The 24,878-nt window shown below is 42.5% G+C and overlaps 1 protein-coding gene across 1 annotated transcript in view; it reads right to left on the bottom strand.

Annotated features, from left to right (window-relative positions):
• The window catches only part of Pik3r1 (phosphoinositide-3-kinase regulatory subunit 1), an 82,685-nt gene that overhangs the window by 46,757 nt on the left and 11,050 nt on the right, over positions 1 to 24,878 (bottom strand). The window lies entirely within an intron of this gene.

Genomic DNA, 24,878 nt, shown 5'->3' with positions numbered 1-24,878 from the left:
CAGGACTCAATTTTAAAGAAAAAAAATTCAAAACTGCAGGCAACCAAGGAATGTTGAGTATGCAAGAAACAGCCTTCCCAGGGAGGAGCACACAAATTGGTTATCCAATACCAAATGATCAGTCCTAAAAGCAACATTATACAGACTGAGCAGGTTGTATTTATGTATTTGGTATTACACACACACACACACACACACACACATACACACACACCAGCAATTAAAGGAAAAAAGACATGAATTTGAAAGAGAACAAGGGGCACACAGGAGAGTATGGAGGGGGAGAGGGGAAGAGAAAAACTGTGTAATGATAATCTTAAAATACAAACAAACTAACTAAAGAACTCCTGTACCAGAAGAGCCAGTGCCCCGGCAGAGGCGAACGGTGAAGAAGGGGAGCCTCTAATACTGATCTTCCCTTTTCCTTTGGGAGTCATGAACAAAACACAGGATTAATGTAGTTTGTGCACAGTCTTGGGAGGACACAAAGTCATTTTCTTTCAAGGGAGTCATGGTCACAGACCCAATTTTGAAATCTCATAAAGAATCTTAAGATTCCTGGGCAGGTCATTCATCCTTCTGGGTGCTGCTCGTAGGGATGGAACTCAGGGAGGCACACAGTCACGTTCCCAAAGCAGGCTCTCCTCACAGGCTGACTGTCGCCACAGGAAGTCTCCAGCCTACATGTGGATACTATTTCCCAAGCTCATTTGTAAGCTCATTGTAAGATCTAAAACATGTGTTTCCCCTCGACATGTTATATAGCTGAAGGTTAGGGTTCCAGACAAGGACACCAAAGTCACTTTTAACGACTGTACTGATGACTGCAAATGGGCACACCAATGACATTATGGGTCACATAAATTTTAGCAAATGAATATAGAATATATATATATATATATATATATATATATATATATATATACATATATATATGTATACACACACACACACACACACACACACATATATAAATAGGGAATATAGAATGAATATTGTTGGGGAAATTTCTATTTCATATCCTGGTATGTTACCAACAGAAACAGTCAAGTCTTCTGGCCTGCCACCTTCATCACAGGCAAGTAGCTGGCAAAGCTGGCCAAACACAAGAGGCAGAAGGAGGGGCCAGCACTGGCAAGACAGCAGCGCATGGGTCTCCACTACCACATGCCATGCAGCCTACCACTGAGGTGGTAGATTCCACGGGATACCATACCGCTTCCTGTCCCAACCAGCTGGGGCAATCAAACCCCAGCTGTCTAGCCCAGAAAAACAAGTCAGCCACTGACAGGAGTAAGTAGAAGACTAAGGAAGCATAGCACCCTCAAACGCAGGTGCCTCCAACCCCAAGGGACACTACTTGTCTGGCGGGGTGGCATGCATTCTGTTTCCCTCCATTAAGTTATGAGCTTTGATCAAAGCGTCCAGGCCAGGCCAGGATCAGGACCTGGCCCAGAATGAGCACATACCACACAGGACTGTGAAGAAGAGTGCCCAGGGAATGCTCTACAGTTATCTTGGGAATGGCTGAAGGTCAACAGTAGGAGATGGAGCGTTGCCATTCAACTATTTGTTCCCTCACCAATAGTCCACCAACCCTGTTTTATGTGGGAATGTTTGTAACTATTTGAGGTAAATGCTAGTGTTACCCTTCTTTCCCTGGCAGCTTTTATTTAAAGAGCCCTTAAAATACTTGGTAAGTGATGCCTATAAACACCTATTAAAATGCAGCTTTATAGGAGGTTAAATCATTTATAATGGTAGTCCAGTAGTACAGGGTACCAGTCGCAGAATTCCTAGAAGGGCTTGCTGGATTAATCTATGTCTTCTAAAGAAACAGTTTAGTTATGATGATATCCAACAACCCAGTCCAGTATTATTTAAAAGTGAAACTGAATTTAAAGAGGTCAATACTGGATGCTTCAATTCTGGATTTTTCTACAGGGCCACTTTGTGCCAGAGCAGATAATCTATCCAGGTAGGATTTTAAAGCCTAGTATATCTGCATTTATGTCTCCAAAAGAGAAAGACCAAGGAGGGGTACATCAGATACAGATCTGATGGATGAGAGTGGAGAGAGTTCTAAAAAGAAAGATATCAGATAATAGGAAAATGGAGACTTTTAAAAGAGGGACCAAAAGTTTCACGGGAAACTAATTCAATTCTTCTTTAATAAGAGGAACAAAAGCAACCAGAACAGGAAAATGACTTTGAATTTTAAATAACAAGTAAGCATATATTCCTTTTCCTAAAGGAAGGGACAAAAATAGAAGTGAAAGAAAGGTATCATTACTGGTAAATGGGCAGGCCTTTTCAGAAGGAAATTACACAGCCTGACCTCAACAATGCATCTCAGCTAGCCCGCTTGAGATGTCCGGGCCCTGAGTTTCTCCACGATTCCCATGATGCTGCCCTTTCCCTTCTCCCCTCCTTTCACATCACATTAAGCCACTCAGGGTGAGCCCAACCCTGACCTGTATCACAAAATATAAACACGTCTCTCTTCCTTCCCAAGTTCTGCTGTCTCCAGGCTCCGCCCGCACGATTCTCCTGCCGTCTTCTTGCTCTGCTCGTCCTGTCAGCTCCGCTCATTTCAATTCATCAATATGTTGCTTTGTAACAGTTTATATATTTGTTTCACACATATATAGGTGTACTATGTGAAAATGGAAGCAAATAACATATGGGTTTCCTGGTTTCTCTTATAACCGCCTCTTTCTTTAGCTGTCATCGTACTTGGTTCACAGTGGAAGGCACACGAATTAATTAACTCAATGCTGAATACCTAAATCCACCGTATCAAATGATTATTTGGGTAACACGTAGCATTTTAAAAAGCTTCACATTCCAAATATGACTAGTGAGGAAGAAATAAAGCCACAAAGTTAGAATGTGAGCCTTATTCATAGTTGGTTAGGATACTACCCAACACATGCACGCGCGAAAGGGGGCATACAAGTAAAGCACTGATGTGTATACAATTTAGATTTCAGGATTTATAAGCTATTTTTAGATAATAGGGATGAGAAGTCCCTATTATTTAAAATTATGTATTATTAATAATAAACAGTGTTATACTGGTGCTTTCTATCTAAATTTAAGCTGTCCTAGTCATTGCATGTATACGTGTATATGTGTGTATATGTGTGTATATGTGTGTGTGTGTGTGTGTGTGTGTGTGTATCTCCACCCAATAGCAAAGCAACTCTTTGCTCAGTTTCCAATTGCTTGAGAATATTCTAGCCCCCCCCCCCTTTTTTTGTCAAATACACCGTATGACATTATACAACTCTGGATAGATGCCACTACTTAAACCTCTAAATAGTGCACGTGGTCAAATTAACCAGATCCCAGCACCAAGAGTCACCAGTTGCCCATTCTACAGGGCCTGTCTCATGTCAGCTGGGCAGGAAATACCACATTCCAAAGGCTGGAAGGAAAGAAAGCCCAAACCAACCACAGAGTTACAAAATCAGCCATCAATTTGTCTAATTAAAACACCATTTAATATTTCATTAAAATGGAATTCTAGTGGCCTCAAGAAATATGCATGTAAAAGAGCTATGTAGCCACTTCTTAAATACCAATCGTGACTTACAGAGACCAGCTACGATCAATCTAAACCTGGGCTTTAGGTTCCTAATAAATCTTGCATTTTCATATATCTTAGCCAAGAGCTTTTCCAAGGGAACCTGGCTGTGACCACTGCACCACCTGGAATGGCAAGCTTTAAATTTGATTTCTCTCTTTGGCCAATAGATGGCAACCTCAACTGGGCAGAACAATCAGATTCAGAGAAGGCAGGCATCTTCTCCCTCCTACTAAGGTCCTGCACATTTTTTCTTTTTCTTTTTCTTTCTTTTTTTTTTTTAAACCAATGAGCTATTTCATAATGAATTAGTGAACAAGAAACCAAAATATTTGTAAGTTATTTTGCTATTACAATTCTGACTTTGTCAAGGAAAACAGAGTTCTGAAAAATGAAGGTTTTCCTCAAAAAAGAAATACACTAATCAGACAAAGCAGAAGAGAACTACAGTTCTGGGCATGGTTTTGCCAGTACTACACCCTCTGAAGATATGGCATGAAGTCTACAAAACTCCATGAGCCCTGGGATGGTTTGCGGTACAAATAGCTGGAGATGACTGTATACATCAATCATGCTAACACTAGAGAAGTTGAGGCAAGAAGATTATCATGAGTTTAAAGGTCAGCGTAGCACGTGTGTGTGTGTGTGTGTGTGTGTGTGTGTGTGTGTGTAAGTATTAGTCTCGTAGAACTATATCAAAACAAAACAAAACAAGGAATCTAGATACTAGTAAGGTAGATGAAGGAAAACATACAGTACAATTCCCAGAAAGCATCCTTCAAGCAATAAGACTCTATGTTCAATAATAAATAAAAACTCTCTGTTAAGAAACGAAACCATTCCAGGGTGCCTGTGTCTGGGACAGCATGCAGATAGCTGTGGAGAAAACAGGAAACACAGCTGGTTCTGTCTACCTTCCACAGACAAGGAGGGGAACTCTCGGGTGAGGGAGGTTTTAGGAGAACATTCTGGTCTAAGCATGGTAACTCTGCTGTCATGTAACATCATTTCTTCCTTAAACACCCACAAAGAGAGCGCCGACGCGTTTGCTATCTCCCATGAACTACTGCCTTGTGCGGGTTCTCAGCTGTTTAAATTGGCCCCTGGCCTTGATTTCCTGTGGCCAGGCGACTTCGATCCCTTTTCATTTTTGTTGGATTCAAACACACCATCACTTAAGTCTGAGACACATTTTGTGTGGATTTGTGTCTGATGTGTCCTTTCTGTTTTGAGAGTTACCATCAATGAGCCTTAAGTCCTCAGGTCCTCTGGGACTTGAGGTGTGACAGAGAGAGCTCCCTCACAGATCATCCCTGGCCATCCATCCTATTTTACAGATGGGAAAGCCAAGGCTATGTCCGTTACCATCTTTAAGTTGTGCAGGAAATAATTCATAGTGACTATGATAGACTCTTGGCCAAGGATGCCACTGGAAATTCTTAATGCCTGGCTTGTTCACAAGTTCACCATGTAAGTGAGACCAACAGGAGGGGACATGGAAGCAAGGTATGACAGACGCCAAGGTGGGTGTACAACAGCAGAAACCAACCTTTATCCCATGCGCTTCCCACCCGACCTCAAGGACCCACACGTAATAGATGATGCAACCCCCAACCAGCTAGCCCTTTCTTCCCCTCTAAAGTCTATTTGTACAAATTCCCAAATGTCCCGGAAAACTGTTACTACTGCTGAATGTGTTCCTTTTTACTACAATAAAGAACTGTCAAAGACAATTAGGAATGACCAGTGTACTCGAGTAGTCTAAATTGTTTTGTTCTACAGAACAATTTCTCTTTGGCTAGAAAAGGAGATGGGTAAGAAGGTTCGTTCCATGCTCTACACGGAGGATGCCGGGATGTGGTCTTCCATCCCACAGACAGCAGCTAAGTCTGAGAGTCAACCTGAAGCAAGCAACTTGGCTGCCTGGTCTAATCCCGACATGGACTGCGAGTGAGTTCACCCTTCCACTCTGTCCCTCTGTGTAAGAGGCTGAGAAAGTCGTCACTCTGGATTTCTCGGAAACTCTAGAAAATCCATGGGAGAGACAATGCAATAGCATCTGACAGAATTTTCAAGAAAACACAGTATAAGCACTGCCCTTTACCTCTAGTTCTAGTAATCTGTATTGATCTGAACAATTCAAACAAGTACATTTCTCCAGAGCACACAGATCGCTTTGTCACTATTACTGGAAAACTAAAAAACATCAACAATAGGTCTTACCAGTTAACTATCCAAAAGCAGTTAGTTAGCTAATCAACACAACATTAATATATTTAACATGAGTTATGATTGTGGTTAGAGCTAAAAGTCTTTTTGGTACCCACAAAAATTTAATTTATTACTTGACGTAAAATAAAATATGCAATTAGAAAAAATTTTTTCCATAAAGCCCACTGAGTTGAGCTTACTACTTCTAATTAAAATAAATAAGCCCCAACGTCTTTAATTATGACCCACTTAGGTAAGAGACTTTCGACACATGCTTTCTGCTAAATCCTACTGAAAGAAAATTTTTTTCCATCACTCAGGCCTGTCTCCATGTAAATACACCCAGTTGCTTCATGCTTCTGATTTTTTTTCTTCTTCTTCTAGGTATCCAGAAAAGGAAAACCAAGTTAAATCATTTCAATTTTAAAAGGTTTTAATATAAACAGAAAACTAAAAACACCACTCAGGATTTCAGCTAGCAGAGTTTTTATTTTCCCTTGATAAGCACATATTGTCACTTTTTATAAGAAAACTCCAAATTAATGGTTTAAACTACAGCTGTTTAATCTTTTCACTGTAAGAGACCAGAATACTTAAGGCTTGATTCCAGACAAGCAGGATGTGACCATGGGTAAAGAAAGGAAACTGGAGTTATTCAATTGTCAATGAAGCCTAAGAAACCATTTTATTTGGGGGCAGGGGCAGGCTGAGACAGGGTTTTTCTGTGTGGCCCTCGCTAGAGTCCTGGAACTCACTCTATAGACCAGGCTGGCCTCAAACTCAGAGATTCACCTGCCTCTGCCTCCTGAGTGCTGGGATTAAGGGTGTGCCCCACTACTGCTCAGCTAAGGAACCATTTTATATACTTTCAATTAAGCATCCTTTGTCATGCCAAACGGTGGTGATGCATGCCTTTAATTCCAGCACTTGGGAGGCAGAGGGAGGCAGATTTCTGAGTTCGAGGCCAGCCTGGTCTACAGAGTGAGTTCCAGGACAGCCAGAGCTACACAGAGAACCCCTGTCTCAGAAAGAAAAGAAAGAAAGGAAGGAAGGAAGGGAGGGAGGGAGGGAGGGAGGGAGGGAGGGAGGGAGGGAGGGAGAGAGGGAGAGAGGGAGAGAGGGGAGAGAGAGAGAGAGAGAGAGAGAGAGAGAGAGAGAGAGAGAGAGAGAGAGAGAAAGAAAGAAAGAAAGAAAGAAAGAAAGAAAGAAAGAAAGAAAGAAAGAAAGAAAGAAAGAAAGAAAGAAAGAAAGAAAGAAATCCTTTGTCACTTGGGTCCTCATGATTGTGCAACAATAGGCAGGCTGGGCTGTCCACTCTGGGTGCCAACAATGACCAGCAACTGATCCTAAGTCACCAAAATCAATTCAGCACCTGCTTTATGCGGAAGGCTGGGGCTGGGGCTGGGGCCAGGCTTGATGTAAGGGGAGTTTTTGGTAGAGAGCATGCTGAACTGTCTCTTCCACAACCTGATGGAATGACTTACACTTATTTTCTCCAGCAGTCATTTGGGAAAGATACAACTACTGGTGCAAACTCCTCCTGGGCTGGGCTATTCCTGCCCTATGCTGGAAACAGAAATCTATTTTTTTTTTAAACATTTATTACTCTTTTTTTTTTAAATTTATTTATTATATGTAAGTACACCGTAGCTGTCTTCAGACACTCCAGAAGAGGGTGTCAGTTCTCATTACGGATGGTTTGTGAGCCACCATGTGGTTGCTGGGATTTGAACTCAGGACCTTTGGAAGAGCAGTCGGTTCTCTTAACCACTGAGTCATCTCTCCAGCCCCAGAAATCTATTTTTTAATATTTTATTGAAGTTATCCATGCATATACATTGATCAAGTCCACTCCACTACCCCTTCCCTTTCCTCACCTCCGCTATACTTCCTTCAACTTCCTGTCACTCTTTTTTTAATTTCCCCCTGAGATTTCTGCAGTTGTGTGTTACATGTCCCATGAAGGCGACAGCTCCAGAGAGCAAGGACTTACACACCAGTTACCCACCACGGCATTCAGGGCTTCCCAACCCTGCCTGCCCTCTTCTCACTGAAACTTCCCTTCAAGAATTTCATAGGTTGTGACCTCTATGAAGGGCTCTTCCCAGAACTGAATTTTCTCTGAGGAATATCTTCTCATCTTCTGGGAGTTCATAGGACAGGGTAATTTTTTTTTTTCTTAAACAGGAAACGAACAGCAAAACCTTGCAAAGTTGTATATGTTTTGATCACAGCAGCAGAACAAATCTTGCCTTCGTCAACATCGTTCTTCAGCAGTTAGAGTCCAGGAGGTTTTCCGTGCCTATCACTGAGGTTTATGACCTCACACCTCTTCCCATCCTGAGGTAGAAATGTAGCTTTCCCATGATGCAAAGCACAGGGTTCAAAACAGGCCTCCCTCCTTCATCTTGGCCCTCTGTGGAAACTGTGACAGTAGACCAGTGGGAATTCTGGCAGGAAGCAAGTCTCATCAGAGACTGACATTTTGTTTGGTTTACAAAAGGGGTGGGGGAGGAGAAGGAGGACAAGGAGGAGGAGGAGCCCGAGGAGGAAGAGGAGGACAAGGAGGACAAGGAGGAGGAGGACGAGGAGGAGGAGGACGAGGACGAGGAGGAGAAGGAGGAGGAGGAGCCCGAGGAGGAAGAGAAGGACAAGGAGGAGGAGGAGGAGGAGGAGGAGGAAGCAGTAGTAGTCTTTCTGTAGAAAACTTGCATTTTCCATTATGTGGTGTCTGGAGAGGGAGGAAGGAGGAACTTTCTCTATAAGCACTGTAATTTACGATGACTCATGTGAAATATAAATGAAAAATGTGACCCTTTGAGGCAGGGGTCAGCAAATTTTATTCCCACTTAGATCGTCTTCTCTGCCAAACCACGGGCTTTCCCTGGATAGCCACGCAGCTGCCCCAGACACTGCGACCTGAGTCCAAGGGTGACAAACTCAGGAAGGGCTTTCCACAGTGGGAAATGCTCGGCTCACGCTTGGCTTTGTGGGCAAGCCTGGGCTGGGTGCACTTCCTCCCTCACAGGCCTGATGGTGAGCCTGATCCTGGTGCTGGGGATACGTGAGTCCTAAAGAGAGTGGAACATTGTATCCTGGAGCTATGGTGTCTCCAGGCCCTGTGGGCCCAATGTGGGAAAACACTGGGATGCTTCAGAAGACAAGAGTGGTCTCTCCTTGCCCCAGTGTCCTCTGGAAACAGGACTTCAAAGACAAACATCGCCACCATCCCTCTTCATGTCTTCAGGAAACCACCCAGCACCTACAAACTTCACCTTCGCAAATTATGCCCACGAGGTGAACCCAAGTTTGACCACTATGTTCTCTGAGGAAGACCCAACTTAGTCGCATGAAAAACATTTACCCAAGAGTGTAGAATTGTTCTTTTTTTTTGTAAAACTGAACTTTTCCCTAACTGGTCAGATAAAGCAAAAATATTCTTTTAGATTGAGGTGGCTATTAAGGATTTCAAATCCAAGTTCCAAAACTAATAATGAACTAACAGCACCTTCGCTAAATAGCTAAATAAATAAATAAATGGGGTCACTTCTTTAACCTGCAAAATCTCCCAAAGAAACCTTGAAAGAGATGGTTGGGTCTCATGAAAACAAGTACCCGGGATGGATATTGTGGGAAATTTGTTTCATGTACACTGAATACATGTATGAAAATAGCCTTGTCACACCCTATATAATAAAAAGTTAATTAAAAGAAAATTTCAAAAGAAATGAGTATACAAACAATCTCCCGTGGGCCTCTGGTTTAATACATGCTTCAAGTACATGATTCTGACACAAAACGACATCCATCAGTCTAGCACGAGACTATCCATACCTGTGGCATTTGTAAATTACTTTGAGATAAGAGTAGTTTTAGGCAAGGTAGAGAAATTTGAAACTGTATTTATTAAATCTACAGTTTAAACACTGTTATTTCTTAATGCACAAGGATAACTGGCTAGAGGTTGTGGTCCTCCAGCCTGGGTCTTTGAAGGTTGTGTGCCATGCTGAGTGAGAAGCAAGTCTGCTGTGAGGACTGACTGGCCACCAGCTGTGCATGACCCTGGTCTAGCTTCTCTTCCTAAACCTTGACACGCAATCAGGGCTAAAAGGTGCACATGCGTGCAGGACACGGTGTCCAGCCCACCACTTACACTCTATATCTGCAAACTTACAAACAGCCACATTGAGGCTTAAGTTTTTCGTGCAGGGCATTTTTCCTCTTACAGAAATGTGGAATCTGGGATTATGAACTGACAACAAAAATGTAAATTAAAGTCACAAATATAACCTTTCTAGCAAATCGAAAACCCATGTAATTATCCAGGTACACGCCCACAGATGAGAGGTCCAGGGTCAGGTGACAACATTCCTTAGGTCCTGCCCCGCCACCTTCACCATAGTCGCTAAATATTAACTCCCTTTCTGTCCTCTATAAACAAAATATTTTTACCCTCATGTCAAAAGAGTTTTAGCACCACTATCAACTAGTCTGCCTCAGGAAATTACACATGAAATGTGAGAGCAAACTCGAAAAAGGACTAATTGTAAGTGGTAGGATGTAAAATTCACAACGCTTCCACATGTGAACTCAACACAGTATGTGATGCTGATAAAAAGATGGTCCCTCAAGGAACTACTGAATGCAGGGGCAAGATATCATCTAAGTAGAAACCATAGCCGGAGCCTCAGCGTGTGCCAGAAAATGGAGAAGCAGGGCTGCCTGAGAGGTGAGGCGGGTAATCGGTTCTGTGTCATGAAAGATGGTTGTGAGACCCACCTATCGTCTCATGAGGTATGTGAAAGACACCAGTCTCTCACAGTGGACTCTCCTTGCACAGGATGGCAGAAGAAAGGGAGGGAAGGAAGGAGCCAGGAAAGAACTGAGAAAGGGGGGCAGGAAGGGAGAGGGAAAAGATTGTTTTCCCAGTAAAAAAAAAACAATGTACATATAATATATATTATATAAATACACTTATATATAATATGTAATATGTAGTATATAGTATGACATATGATATAGTATATATGATATAGTATATATGACATTGATATATGATATATTATATATGATATATAGTATATAATATATATGTGATATACCTTTAATCCCAGCACTCTGGAGGCTGAGTCAGGGACAGGAGGATCTCTATGAGTTTGAAGCCAGCCTGGTCTAGAGTGAGTTCCAGGACAGCCAAGGCTATCCAGAGAAACCCTGTCTCAAAACAAAACAAAAAAAAACAAACAAAAAAAAAACAAACAAAAAAAAACACAACAAAAATGTATCCCAAAGTATTATCTAGGTTTTAGAATTAAGTTGGAATTGGCCAAAAGTAATTACACAACTAAAACCTACAGACCGATGACAGGCCAGTTATTTGGCCAAACTGTGATCAGCAAGCAACCAGGCCTCAGATCTGCTGAGCAGACCCCAGATCTGGCAAAGGAAAGAAGAGTAAACAGTTGTTGCACTCAGTGAAACTCTTCCTTCATGAAAGTCAAGGCTAGCTGACTCCAGCTGCAGAGGGCCTGGAAAGATGTGGTCGGACAAGAATGGGAGTTTAAGCTAAACAATTTTGAAGTCTCTGCGCCAGTATGTTTAAACTTCCTCTACTCCAAAAAGCTGACAGTGTTTCTCAAGTTTCCCTTAAGGGGAAGATTAGACCACAAGTGACAGTTATAACGTAACTGTCCATAAAACTCCTAACTTGAAGGCTAGTGAAGTAGCAAGTTACAGCCTGCTTGAACCAGCAAGTAGTTCCATTAGAGAGGCATATTTGAATAATTAACCCAGCAAAGCATTTCCTATGACCTTACGCGCTGTACTATCAGATCTTTTTATGTAAATATAATTTCATATATATTATGTATAAGCACATAATCATTTGTATAGAAACACAAGTGTATATGTTTTATATATGTGATACATAACATTGAGAACTGTAAGTCAAGTAGAGAGAGGTTAATTTAACAGCTAATATTTTCATCAGTCTTCTAAGAGGCCCAGGCTTGGGCTGAGGGGAAAGGCTCAGTCACTACCATCCTTTTAAGGAATAAAGACATGAATTTGATCCTCAGAATCCACATGAAAATGCTGGTCATGGTGGCTCACACCTGTAATCCCAGTCCTGGGGAGACAGAGAGAGGGAGATACATGGGACTTACTGATGGGCCAACCTGCCTAAAAGCCGTGCTTCTGGGACACTGAGAGACCCTCCCTGTCTCAGTGGAGATGAGTGAGACAGATGGCCTCACTAGGATGCCACCTGACCTTGTCCTCTGGCCGCCAACTAACTCTCTGTCTCTGTCTCTGTCTCTCTGTCTCTCTGTCTCTGTCTATCTGTCTGTCTGTCTGTCTGTCTCTCTCTCTCTCACACACACACAAACACACAAACAGTAACAACAGTAGGTGCCAACATGCAGAGGGGATACACTCTTTAAAATCAACCACCTCTTCCCAGCTTGCTGACCTGGAGTTCTTTGATGTAAGGAAGAACGACTACTTCATACATTAGTTTTTCTTGAGTCTATTTCCTGAGACAGGAAACAACCATTTTGTTGAGATCCTTTTGTCTTGGCAGACCATAGGTCACTGGACATCAGGGGGGTGGGAGTGGGGGTGGGGGTCATCTGTCTTTGGCTCCAAGACACACCCTGGCTGAACATGAGTGGGTGAGTCACACAGTATAACATGATTATCTGCCGGCTCTTGTTAGCATGCTATATCTGCTTGAGAGCACTGTGAGGTCAAATCTCAACTTTCCTACTAGCTGTGCAACTAAGATATTTACACTTTGGCTTTACAATGGGTATATGGATAAAGTCACCATCATAGAGTTATCATTGAAAAGTAAGTAGCTAACACACAAACAGGTGTGAGCAGAGAACCTAACATGCAAAGGCAGGTGTAAAAGGTGTAAAGCTAGCTTTAGGTTTATATGAACACATAGATACATACATTCATTCATATATATATATATATCTTTAAAAGTTTTATGCAGAATAAGCACTTTTCCATCCACATCGATATACTTTTATGTCATGGTAGTTCCAGGAATTTGGAAGATGCACCCTGTATACGTCTAATGATCAATCCTTAAATTGATCAAAGTTACTTTTAACATATGCTCTAGCTGTGAGCTTAAGGATGAAAATGGAACTTTTGAGCCGCACCCCCAGGTGACATGAAAGGTTGACTGTGCTGTGCCTGAGCAAATGCAGTCAGAATAAAGTATAGGAAGGCAGCTCATCACCCTGGTTCCCATCACTTCATCTCAAAACTGGGTTGAAACTCAACTCAACAGCTTCCGACACTGACTGCTAGAGACGGAGGGTGACGCCGATGCTTGGTAACAAACACCTTGTTATGTATTTTGGCAAAGAACTCTAATATTATTCTTACAATCTAATCGTTTTTTTCTAAATCATATCCAGAGGTGGCTTTACAGGACATCATGTGGGGACGGCGGAGAGCGGGTTCAGATCTGCTCACAGTTCTGAAGCCGCTTCAGCCATGTTACTCTGTGTTACTTGAAATGAGTTCCTGTTCACAGACACTTGAAGTTCTCGCCACATCTCTGACTCATCCCGCCCCCGTTTCCATTCAGTCTTTTTCTCTGGATTCTACAAGTTCTTTCTTCTTGTACCGTGCTCAGTCCAGGTGTTATTTTTAACACTGACCATTTTCCTTCTTGTTGGCTATGTCTAGTACATATTTAGTTTCTTTAATAACTCCCCGTTCAGGGGCTGGAGAGATGGTTCAGTGGTTAAAAGCACTGACTGCTCTTCCAGAGGTCCTGAGTTCAAATCCCAGCAATCACATGGTGGCTCGCAACCATCTGTAATGGGATCCGATGCCCTCTTCTGGTGTGTCTGAAGACAGCTACAATGTACTCATATAAATAAAATAAGTACATCTTTAAAATAACTCCCTGTTCATCATACTCCATCCTCATCTCTTCAGCTTGGAATCACCCAGCTGCTTTCTGTCCGCTCTGGACAGGCAGCTTGAAACAATCACTTCTAGAAGTCTCTCTTGCCTTTCCACCCCCTGGATCTACAAAACAACAGTTTTCTGTAGGCTTGGGAGGATTTTCCTGTTTACCAGTGAATAAGATCTCTCACACACACTCGGTTTGCCCATCCTGCCCACCAGATTAGGTCCTGGGTTCAAGTCTAAAGTCAGATAACAAACTGAAGCCAACAGTTCCCAGGCAGGGCCCAAACTGGTTCTCCTTTCAACGCAGTTTTGCTAATATGAAAGGAAAAACTCCTTTCCTGATGTTAGTTTGGCTATCTGAGGCCCTGAATGACCAGTAACCTAGACTGCATGAAACGTCACTTAGCTAGTGTCTTTCGGCACCTCTAGTCGCCTCACTGTACTTTCCCTCTCAGCTTAATATAGAGGACTTATTTGTTTGCTTCTTTGTTTCTCAGGCAGGATCTCGTCAGGTAACCTAGGTTGAATCCTTGAGCCTTGCCTCCTGAGCGCTGGGATTACAGGTTTAAGCTGTCACACGTGGCTTGGTTATTTTCTGAATTATCACCTCCCACTGAAGAAAGGTAGGGTTGGAGAGACAAGGAAGAGGAGAGAAACACCCCCGATGGCGAAACAGAGACAAGGAGATCATGGGGCTACCTGGCTAGTTTTAAAAGGTCAAACCTTACTCTGCTGTGTATTTAAAACTGGGTCCACTGAGGTCACAACAGGCAGGGTTTCCAATTAGATCTGATTCCTGGAATCATCAAGAATGTGCTTTTTTTCGTTCCTCTTATGACCGTGGTGGGAAGAGAGGTCCTCTTGGAGGCTCTCAACAAGCTACGCCAGAGCTACCTACCAGTCAGGGCTTTATAACTCAGGGAACTTTTTACATAATTTTTTTTCAAAAGCACCGGTGTCCAGTGTTTCAGAGACTTCACCAATAGTGTCCCATTGTCATGGTAAGTCCCTAGAAATAAAATTCACTTGTGCCCTGTGCAAGCCCTCCATCCCCCCTCCTGTCTTGGAGGTCAGAGAACAGAACACAGTATATACATTACAAACTTGGCAGTGGACGACTCTGCTGAGAAATAGAGTTTGACATTCACAGGAATTCAGTAATTTACTCAGTCCTCTAAAGCAGCATTTACTGCTAACCTTGACATAATTCAGGGAACAAGGCTCCAGATTCATTTGAGTCAACGTGAGAGCTCTCGTAGGTACAGACACCGAGTAGCTGGTCTTCCCACGCCAAAACACACAGCTCTTGGACCGGGTAGCCTCAGGATTTTGGCTTTGGAGCAGGGCAGGCCCAGCCTGTGTTTCATTCTAATGGAAAGGCTATGAGCCTGAAATATGAAAAACTAAAACTCAGAAAGCATGTGAAGCAGCATTTAGAGTCTTCAAAAATAACAGAGTTGGGGGTGTAAGGTATGTTTATAAGACTCTATAACTTGTGAACTATCGAATCTGGGGGTACATATGTCCTGGGATGGGGGGAGGGACATACACAGGCATATACCCAAAACATGGTCTTCCTTTGGAAGCCCCATCCTTCTCTTTGTAAGTCAACCCTTTGGCTTACAAAGAAGTTCTATATAACATGAATGTAAGTCCTTTACAGCTGGGTAAATGGAATGACTAATGCTTAACAGATAAAACAGATATATCTGAGGGTAGAGTGGCTCTACCCTCAGCAAAGGTTCCTTGCCTATGGAGTCAGAGACTCGCTTGTGCTGTATCTCAAAATGGTTCTAAGAACCTTCCTTTGAAAGGCTGAGTGAACAGCTGATAAGAAATGGCTATAAAATGCCCATCAGGAGGCTGGTGGACACTTATGTCTATAGAATTTTAAGGTTCAACTTAAAACTAAAGAATTTTCAGTAAATATATTTATGAGAAAGTATGGGTCAGTAATCATTTACTCAAAACATATTTTGCCTCATTCCTTGAAATTAGATAAAAATCAGTGTTCTGGGCTCTTTAAATATGTTTCTTTCAAAAAATATTCATTTGGGGGCTACCTTTAAAATAACCTAGTAAAGCTTGTTATTGCTAGAGAATGCTTTAAAATTGTACATAATATACGAGCACATAAAGTTTTTAAATGTTATATTTAAAAAGTATAAGTAATCATACATATCAAGTTTAACAGTGACACAAATACCCAGCATTGTGGTTATCGTTATGATAGAAATGAGCAAGAGATAGAAAAGGGCCAAATGGATTGTTTAGTGAAGAAGTGATGTTCTGAAGTTTAATTAAAATAGACATCAAAGGGTTGGGGGGGGGGGGGTGGAGCACAGTGTTAGAGTGTCTACTGAGCATTCACAGGTCCCAGCTGTGAATCCTACGGACTCTCAGTTCAGGTCCCAGCACCAGAAAACAAAAGAAATACTCTTAAAAAACAAACAAACAAACAAAAAAAAAATGTGGTAAACTTAAAGCCAGCAGCATTGAATGCAGTCCCAAGAGTTTAAAAGGTCACATCTCATGATAATACCTAATATTACAAAATAGTACCTTCTCTGCACCTTTAAAAAAGTCTGAAAATTGCATTTTATCAAAACAAATAAGGCAGCTTCTTTTTGCTGGGAGCATTATTAGGTGTTTTCCTGTTGAGAAGAAAGCTCAACAAAGCTAATGACCATAAAAGATAGGAACGGGCTTCAGGAGAGTCCTGCCAACTATGAAAATGTGTTACCTCTTCTACGGAGGCCAAGTCTGAATAAATAAACAAAACTTCAGAATCCAAAGGAACACATTATGACTGTCATCCTTTACTGATGATGTAAAGAATCCTGGAGACTGGGATTCAAATATCCATGAAATGCCTAAGGACAAGGGGTAACCAGAGGCTGCACATGGTGAGACGGCCTTCGGCGGACATCACTTCATCTGCTCCTATACCACAGCACATGAACCGTGAAAGAGTCAGGAGCCAATGCGGAGGTCAGCAATTGCCAAGAGCCCACCAATAAATATACAGCAACTGTTATACAGTGGTGAACAATGTCTTAAGATCGTGTATTATACAGACTGGCCAAAAAGTAGCAACTGGACACTTTATTAGCAATGGTTCCTATAACCGTCAGAGAAGCTTCTGAGCGGATCTTATGACAAGCTCGTCTTCTGGTTATCCTAAGTCAGTCCTTCACACAAACTCTTTTCTCCACATCCAGGAGTTCAGAGTAGTGCTGCTGGGCTATGAAAGGGCAAAGAGCTTATCCTTGGGGGTGAGGGGAGTGTGAGTTCTCCAACAGTTCGGAGCAGTAGAAATTCAGAGGGTGAAACAAAAACAGAGCCAATACTGAACTGTTCATTTTACACTTAGTGTTTATAGGTATTAAAGTGGTTATGGAATATTTGGAGAGGCAAGGCCCTTTCTGACCTAAATACCATACCAGAAAGAATTGATATTCCAAGCATGCCAATATTTCTTTCTGTCCTGGATATCAGAGTTGATCAACAAATGGCAGAAAGTCTTCTACACTAACTTCAATATGCATCAAACTATGACAGGACAGAATGATCCCAGCACTGCATAATGCATGCCAGTAGCTGAAAACAGGTAAGATGGATGAATTGAGGAGATTGCCAATGTCTATCTCTCAGCAAGAAACAGTAAACATTTCCTTAAAATGACGCCCAGGCCTGGCAGTGGCAGCGCATGCCTTTAGTCCCAGCACTTGGGAGGCAGAGGCAGGAGGATTTCTGAGTTGGAGGCCAGCCTGGTCTACAGAGTAAGTTCCAGAATAGCCAGGACTACACAGAGAAACCCTGTCTTGGAAAAAAAGGAAAAAAAAAAAAAAGGAAAAAAATGACACCCAGGCTATCCGGTGGCACAGAGCCACCAGGAGAAAGTAGAAGATTGTGCCACTTGTTTCTCTTTCCAATACAGAGTTGCATTTTAATAATGTACATTGTATTTGACTTTTGGCTACAAGACTGTTCCTTAACAATGTTTATACTGACAGTAGTAGAATAAGATAAGTAAGAATACTTTATAGCTACATAATGATAAATAGAAATACTTTATAAGTGGCAGCTCAATCCTTAAATCCCAGTACTCTGGTGGCAGAGACAGGCAGATCTCTGAGTTCAAGGCCAGCCTAGTCATGGAAAGTGAATTCCATGTTGACAAAGTGAGGTCCAGGTAAGCAGGGCTACACAGAAAAATGTTGTCTCAAAAGTCAAACCAAAACAAAACCTTTATAAAGTATTCTGATACTATTTGGTTAAATTGAGGGCAACTGGATCCTAGTGACGGGAATAAAAGCAGTTTTTACTTCATCTTGTTAGTTTCTACTTAGATTTGTTTTATTAAAAGCCTGAAGACTGCTTTGATATTAAAGCTATAAGTTAAACTAAGACATGAAAACACTCAGTACTGCCGATGAAGCAATGCTGTTTCCAGCTACTGCACCAAGTAACCCCACCCCTAAGCCCATCTGCAGCTTCTGCCCATTTTACATCTATTCCTATGGCAATCTGTCAGCAACAAAAAATACACATATACCTATAAACAACAGCCAGCTGCACAGCTAACATTTACTTTCTGTTTGTTCGTTACTAACTAAAATATGAATATGCAAATGACATGACACACTTGGCATGCAAACTTGCCACAGGTACAAAATTCTTTTGGGATACAACTTAGCAGATGCAAGACACCATGTGTTGTTGACTTTCAAATTTTATAATGTTTATTTTCTCAAATCTGAATATACTGAAGACATGTTTACTAATCCCTTTTGGACAAAGATACATACATCCACCTAGAAACCAGACTAAACACCAAGCTTATCAAAGGCTCTAATGAAAACTAAAGTTATGTCCATGGACTATAGTGTCATTTTATATGTATAGTGTATAGTTCATTTACACTGAACAGGTAAGGCCTGTGTCCCTTCACAGACTTTGCAAACACACACACACACATCAAAATGCTATGCCCAAAAATTTAACATAGAATATGCTGGAGTACAGTAGTTCTAAGATGCTTAGTAGGCACCTAAAATACACAAATAGTACCATTCTCTCTATATAGCATTTTCTTCCTATACATACACATCTGTGATAGGAGTGTAATGTATAAACAATTAATACAAACTACAATAATCATAATATACTGTAGTAAAAAAAAATCACAGAAATATGGTCACTCTCTCTCCCTCAAATGCCTAGTTATATAGTAATATTTTCATCTCTGTTGACCTCGGGTAGCCAAGCGCCAGCCAGGAGTTACTGCATTTCACTTAAGGGAAAAATAAAATGTGGAGCTAGAGAAATGACTCAGTGATTAAAAGCACGCACTGCTCTTTCAGAGGACGAGAGTTCAGTTCCCAGGACCCACGACAGGAAGCTCACAGCCATCTGTAACTTCATCTACAGGGAAATTCGAGGTCACTGGAACTTACACACAGAACTATATCTATAGCAAAAAGAGAGAAATAAGTCCAGAAAGAAAAACAAGGACCCCAAGCTGCCTGCCTCAGCCATCAGCGATTCTGGAATAGGCTCTGGTCTTTCTCTGTGAGTAATACCCAGGAGAAGGAGGTGTGTCTCCCCTCTGGGCTGGGAATACCCAGGGCAGCGTGACTCAGCGGCCAGAGGGCTCCACCTGTCAGTTCCTAACTAGTTGCTTCAGAGGTGGGCTGAGAGGGAGCTAAGGAGAGAAGGTCCTTTCTCTTCTGCTGGATTTCCTTTTACAAATGCATATGCAAATTGTTCTCCAGGATTCCTTTCCTTCCTTTTAATCCTGGCACTCCAAAGGCAGATCCCTGAGACTTCAAAGCCAGGCTGGTCTCTTTAGTGAGTTCCAGGCCAGCCCGTTCCATGGTTCCATGGTGAAATTGTATCTCAAACAGCAGACAGAAAAGAGCTACATTTGTGAGCTAGGTGTATAGTACTTGCCTCACATGCACAAGGTCCTGGGTTTGATTCTCGGCACAGTACTATCACCATGACCACAAAAAGAACTACAACAATTGTGATTAATCAATTACACTAACCATCTTTCAGAAATATATTTTGTTTCCTAGGAAAACATGGAAGGTAAACATTCAAGCTTTCTCTGGCTATCGAGAGCGGGAGGCTGAAGAACCCTTCCATCATCCACCCCCCCACCCCCTATCCCCCTACCCCCCCACTCCCCCCATCCCCCACCCCCCACTCCCCCCACCCTCCCACACCCAGCACCTTGTTCTGCTTTCTCCAGAGGGCCATGGTTACAGAACACAGAACAGGTGAACAATGCCACTCAGCCACTCAAAGTCAGAGGCATGAGACAGTCCTGGCAATGCTTCGCTTGAGAGGAGAAGAGGTGGAGAACAGTAAGAAAAGGCATATTCTCAAACATAATTCCCACAAACAGGAATGCCTCTCTACTGTCTCCTGCAGAGAGTCATGCATTGAGATCCCAGGAACCCCACCAAAGTGTGTAATTTGGGATCAGGTCTCTCCCTAGCTTCTGTGACCTCTGTGCGGTGCAGCCGATTTCCGTGATTTATTGCAGTCTCGCTTTCTAGACACGGAGTAGTACCAAGCATGCGGGACACACACTTCAAATGATGTACAAGAAGAACGGAGGAGTGGCCCCTAGTTCTGGAAAGACCCAGTGTAGCAGTATAAGACAAAACCAGAACAGGGAAGTGGGAAGGGATGGGTGGGAGAACAGAGGGAGGAAAGGGGGCTTATGTGACTTTCAGGGAGTGGGGAACCAGAAAAGGGGAAATCATTTGAAATGTAAATAAAAAATATATCGAATAAAAAAAAAAGGCTCAGGTTTGGAAACCGTAAAGATAACAGACCTGGGGAGACCATGGAAACCAACACAGCAGGCAGGCACTTTTCTTCTTGTGTTTAGAAGGGATTTTGATCAAAATGTAAAACAGTTCGAGCCAATGTCTGCGTTTTGTTTTATATTGTAAAACCAGCTGGGACCGGCTGTCAGGAGTCCTGGGGGGGAGGGGGGTCATGGGTGCATAAGGCATGTCTGAGGTTTATGTAAACTTGGGTGCCCAAGTGGCCCCTCGGGTTAGCAGATTTTACTGCTCTACACAAACTCTTTCGGTCAGACGCTCACAGGATTAAATAGCCAGATAACGCTGCGCTGCAACTGGAGGCTCACAAAGTCTGTGTTACAAGCTGCTAAAAGCAGTTCCATGAACATTTGCACAAGACAAATGTGCTGTCTTCCTCATCCCTAAGTCCTTGCTGACAGTGGCTCCTTTCCTTGTGCAGGAGAGGAGAACGAGAGACCCCCCCCCCAACAAAGGACGGTTTGTGGAGGACAGAATGTCTGCATCCAACAGCTAAGGCAACCTTGCACAGTCCAACAAAACAAAGAGAAAGTTGTCTGCAGCGATGCTCTACTAGGACACTAAGCTACAAGAATGTGAAATAAAACAGGAACTCATTTTGGGCCTCATTTTGAACGCTGTGGCCCTCGTGCAAAGAGAAAGCCATAAAAGGGGGCGAGGAGGTAAGGCGGCCAGTGCAAATAATATAAAATCTGTGCCCTGGGTCACCTGCTGATAGGACACACCTTCTGCTCCCTATCAGCTTCACCCAAATTCCCAGCAGCAGAACGATCTGTCCCAAGGGCTGTGGCAGAAGATAAGCGTTCTAGAGGCCCAGCAAAGAACGGTAAAGGGCAGAGTCACGGGGTGCCTCACAGGTAAACGAAGCAGAGTAAATAAGGCATGGTGGTCAGAAGCAGGCTGAGCCATTCAGCCTGTGCACCCGCATGTGACTCATTTCAGCCACATGTGCTGTAACTGGAGGAGCACAGGCCTTCACTTACTTGACAAGACACTACAGCACGTGCCAAGACACTATAGTGCTAAAACACTATAGCACTAAACTATATAGTGACAAGACACTATAGTGACAAGACACTACAGCACTGAACTATATAGTGACAAGACACTATAGTGACAAGATACTACAACTCTGAACTATATAGTGACAAGACACTATAGTGCCAAGACACTACAGCACTGAACTATATAGTGACAAGACACTATAGTGACAAGACAGTACAGTGATAAGACACTATAACACAGTTGGCTCACTAGACCCCTCCTCACCATGAGCCAGTTTCTGGCAGAGGAGGAGGGAATCAGCAATGTAGGAACCGAGGGAGGAACTGCAGAAGCTGAGAGAACAGAACACAGCTGTGAGGAGAGAAAAATGTCTTCATTTCATCTTCTGTTTTGCTTTCTAGATCAAAATAGGGGACCCCACCCCCATCTGGATTTACTAGATGAATGTGATGCCCCCAGTCCAAGATCATTCAAGAGACTCATTCAATGCACAGGCTAGGGTGCTCTAGACAACTGCATGAAAAATGTATTTGGTAGAGCAATTCCTGCGAGGAGTTGCTTAATCAGATGTTCACATGGGCTGCACTGCGTTTTGTTGTTGTTTGACACTTACTGTGTACTTGGCACTGACTGGCTTAGCTACGTAACAGTGCCTGCTTTGTCCCCAAGTCAAATGCTAGTTTGTCCAACCCCATGACTAAACTTCATAGTCTTCTTTCAAAATGCATGCAGTACAAAGAACGCAAAAGGTGGAATCTACTGCATAAGGAGGAACCTCTCATAAAGAGTCTACTTTGGTCCAGAGTTGAATAACACGTTTCTTGGAAATACAGAGGGGTCTTCAGGAGCTGTGGTACCCAACTGTAATCACAGGTACTTGAGAGGCAGAGGAGGGAGGATGACTTGAGCCCAGGTGTTTAAAACCACCTGTCAAACAGGAGGAAAACAAGGGATGCTTGGGGTTAAGGAACATCAACAGGATAAAAGAGACACGGCTAGCATGCACAAGGCATCTGGTGTCCAGGGACCCAGAAGAGAGAATGCACACAGTTCTTAGGGCTTGTAGAGTAGCCTTATGGATGAGAAGAAGAAACCAAAGAACTTAAAAGAATACACGCTCGATGGACAGAGTCCAAAGAAAAAAGACAAGAGTGAAGAAATTATCAGCTGGGAGGAGAAAAAGTGAAGAAAAGAACTCCCTTTTCTTGCCACCACACCATTTTCCACCACAAAAGCTTTGGAAATGAATATTTACTTGAGCAAAAGCAAGCTGCATTTGCACCTACATGGAAGCTGCTGACCTCACAAGTCACATGAGTCATGTTTAAATGAGCGTATGAGGCTAACGTTTCTGGAATATCTAATGAATGCCGAGTCCAGTGCTCTCCTGGTGACCCCTCCCTCCACCGTTTTCCCCATCTTCCAGCTATTTCAAATCTCTTATTTATATTTGGGCCCTTTTCTTTCCAATATTCCCACATACGTTATCACAAGTCTCTTCTTGAATCCTACTGATTCCTACTGATTTTTTTTTCTTTTTTCCCACATATCAAAAAGAAGAATGAAAAGACTGTTGAAAACCTCACTGCTGAAAAGAGAAAGAACGAAAGCACAATAAACGCGCGGCACCTTACAAAAAAGAAAGTCCTGTGCCTGTTAGCCCTGTCCCTTGACTGGGTATGACAGCTGAATAAACTTACACCGGATGGCTGCTATCACATGCAATTTTGTTTAGAAGCTATTTCACAAAGTCTTTTTTGTCAGTAATTATGACCTGGCACCCACAACCCCACCTTATGAATCATCTCTAACTTAACTGAGCTGTTTTTTTATGGTTCTGCAACCCTTTATATTTTGGGTGCAATGAAGTCATTTTTCTTCTTAAATGAACCTATTTAACTGTTTCTAAGTTTAACAAAGCAGCAGCAGCAGCAGCAGCTGAAGAGACAGAAAAAGAGTTCCACAGTTAACAGTACTTGCTGCTCTTCCAGAAGACCTGTGTGCAGTACCCAACACCCACATGGTAACTCACAACTTCATGTAATTCCAGTTCCAGGGATCTGGTGCCCCCTACAGACATCTATGGGCACCTGCATGCCTATGGTGCATATATACACAGGCACGCACGCCATAAACATAAAATAAAAAAAGTAAATCTTTCAAAATAACAACAAAAAAAGAGAGAAGTCAGGTCAGGAAACATGTTATTTGATGGAGAAAAAAAAAAGTGACTTGTTTTATCTTCAGTCTGCTAAACCATAATATGGGAGAAACACAGTACTTAGTGTATGTGCCCGGAACACATGCACACATTCAAAGCTTTTTGATTTGCATGCAAAAAAAATGTTTTTTATCTTAGTATAGTTTTAAAAACTACATTATTTGTTATGATTAAATATAGTATAGAGTTCTCCAAGTATCCCTTTGGGGGGTATCTTAGGTCTGTTCTTTGACTCAGACACTACGTTCTCAGCCTGTAGTCTAGTGCTAAAAGGCGGTTCTCACCCTTGAAATCCTCCTCTTCATTATTCTTAGTGGCTCCTTTGCCTGACACAGTTATCAAAATCCCTCCCAGAAACCTCCTGCGCAGCCCGAGATTTACTAGTAAGAAACAGTGTCTGACAGGACAGACACCACCAAAGCTGTACAGAGCTCTCCGGCTGCAGTAAGGAACTGAACAGAGGAAAGGTGGAGAGAAACAGGGGCTAGCTCCGTCCAGCATGCGGATTTTAAATGGAGGTGGTTTCCATTTAAAAGAAGTACCCAGTGAACCCAAGTTTCTTCTCAGGAAGACCAGGCAGACTGCAGGCATCATTGCCACAATGGTGCTGCACTGCCCCTGTGGGAACAGAAAGCCCTTTCCTTTTATGCTAACTCCAAGCCCAGAGAGGAAATCAAGAGGCCGAGTCTGGGTTAGAAAAACAATGGTTTCTTCTCTGCTGAGTTCTGTGGTCACTCTAAGACTCTGCATTTTTTTTCCATACAAACCACATGGACATTACATATGCTTACTGTAGACCTACCCTTTGCTTCCCCAACGCAAGAACAATTATAAGAATTGTCCGTATGTGTTAATTCAACAGCCACTACAGTATGAGAGCTTAATGATACAAAACCAGTTCTCAGACACCATCTCCCAATTTATACAAGCTTAAGCAAATGTCTAGCCATGAAATGACTGACCAAACTTTTATACACTATACCAGTTCAGGTCGATTTGCCAAGATGACTTCACCCCAAAGTTTAACCATCCCGGCTCAAAGATGATCTTA

The sequence above is a fragment of the Apodemus sylvaticus genome, chromosome 16 (assembly GCF_947179515.1).
Source record: "Apodemus sylvaticus chromosome 16, mApoSyl1.1, whole genome shotgun sequence".
NCBI lineage: Eukaryota > Metazoa > Chordata > Mammalia > Rodentia > Muridae > Apodemus > Apodemus sylvaticus.
Note: the sequence above shows the minus strand (reverse complement) of the source record. Positions and strands in the feature narration are given on the sequence as shown.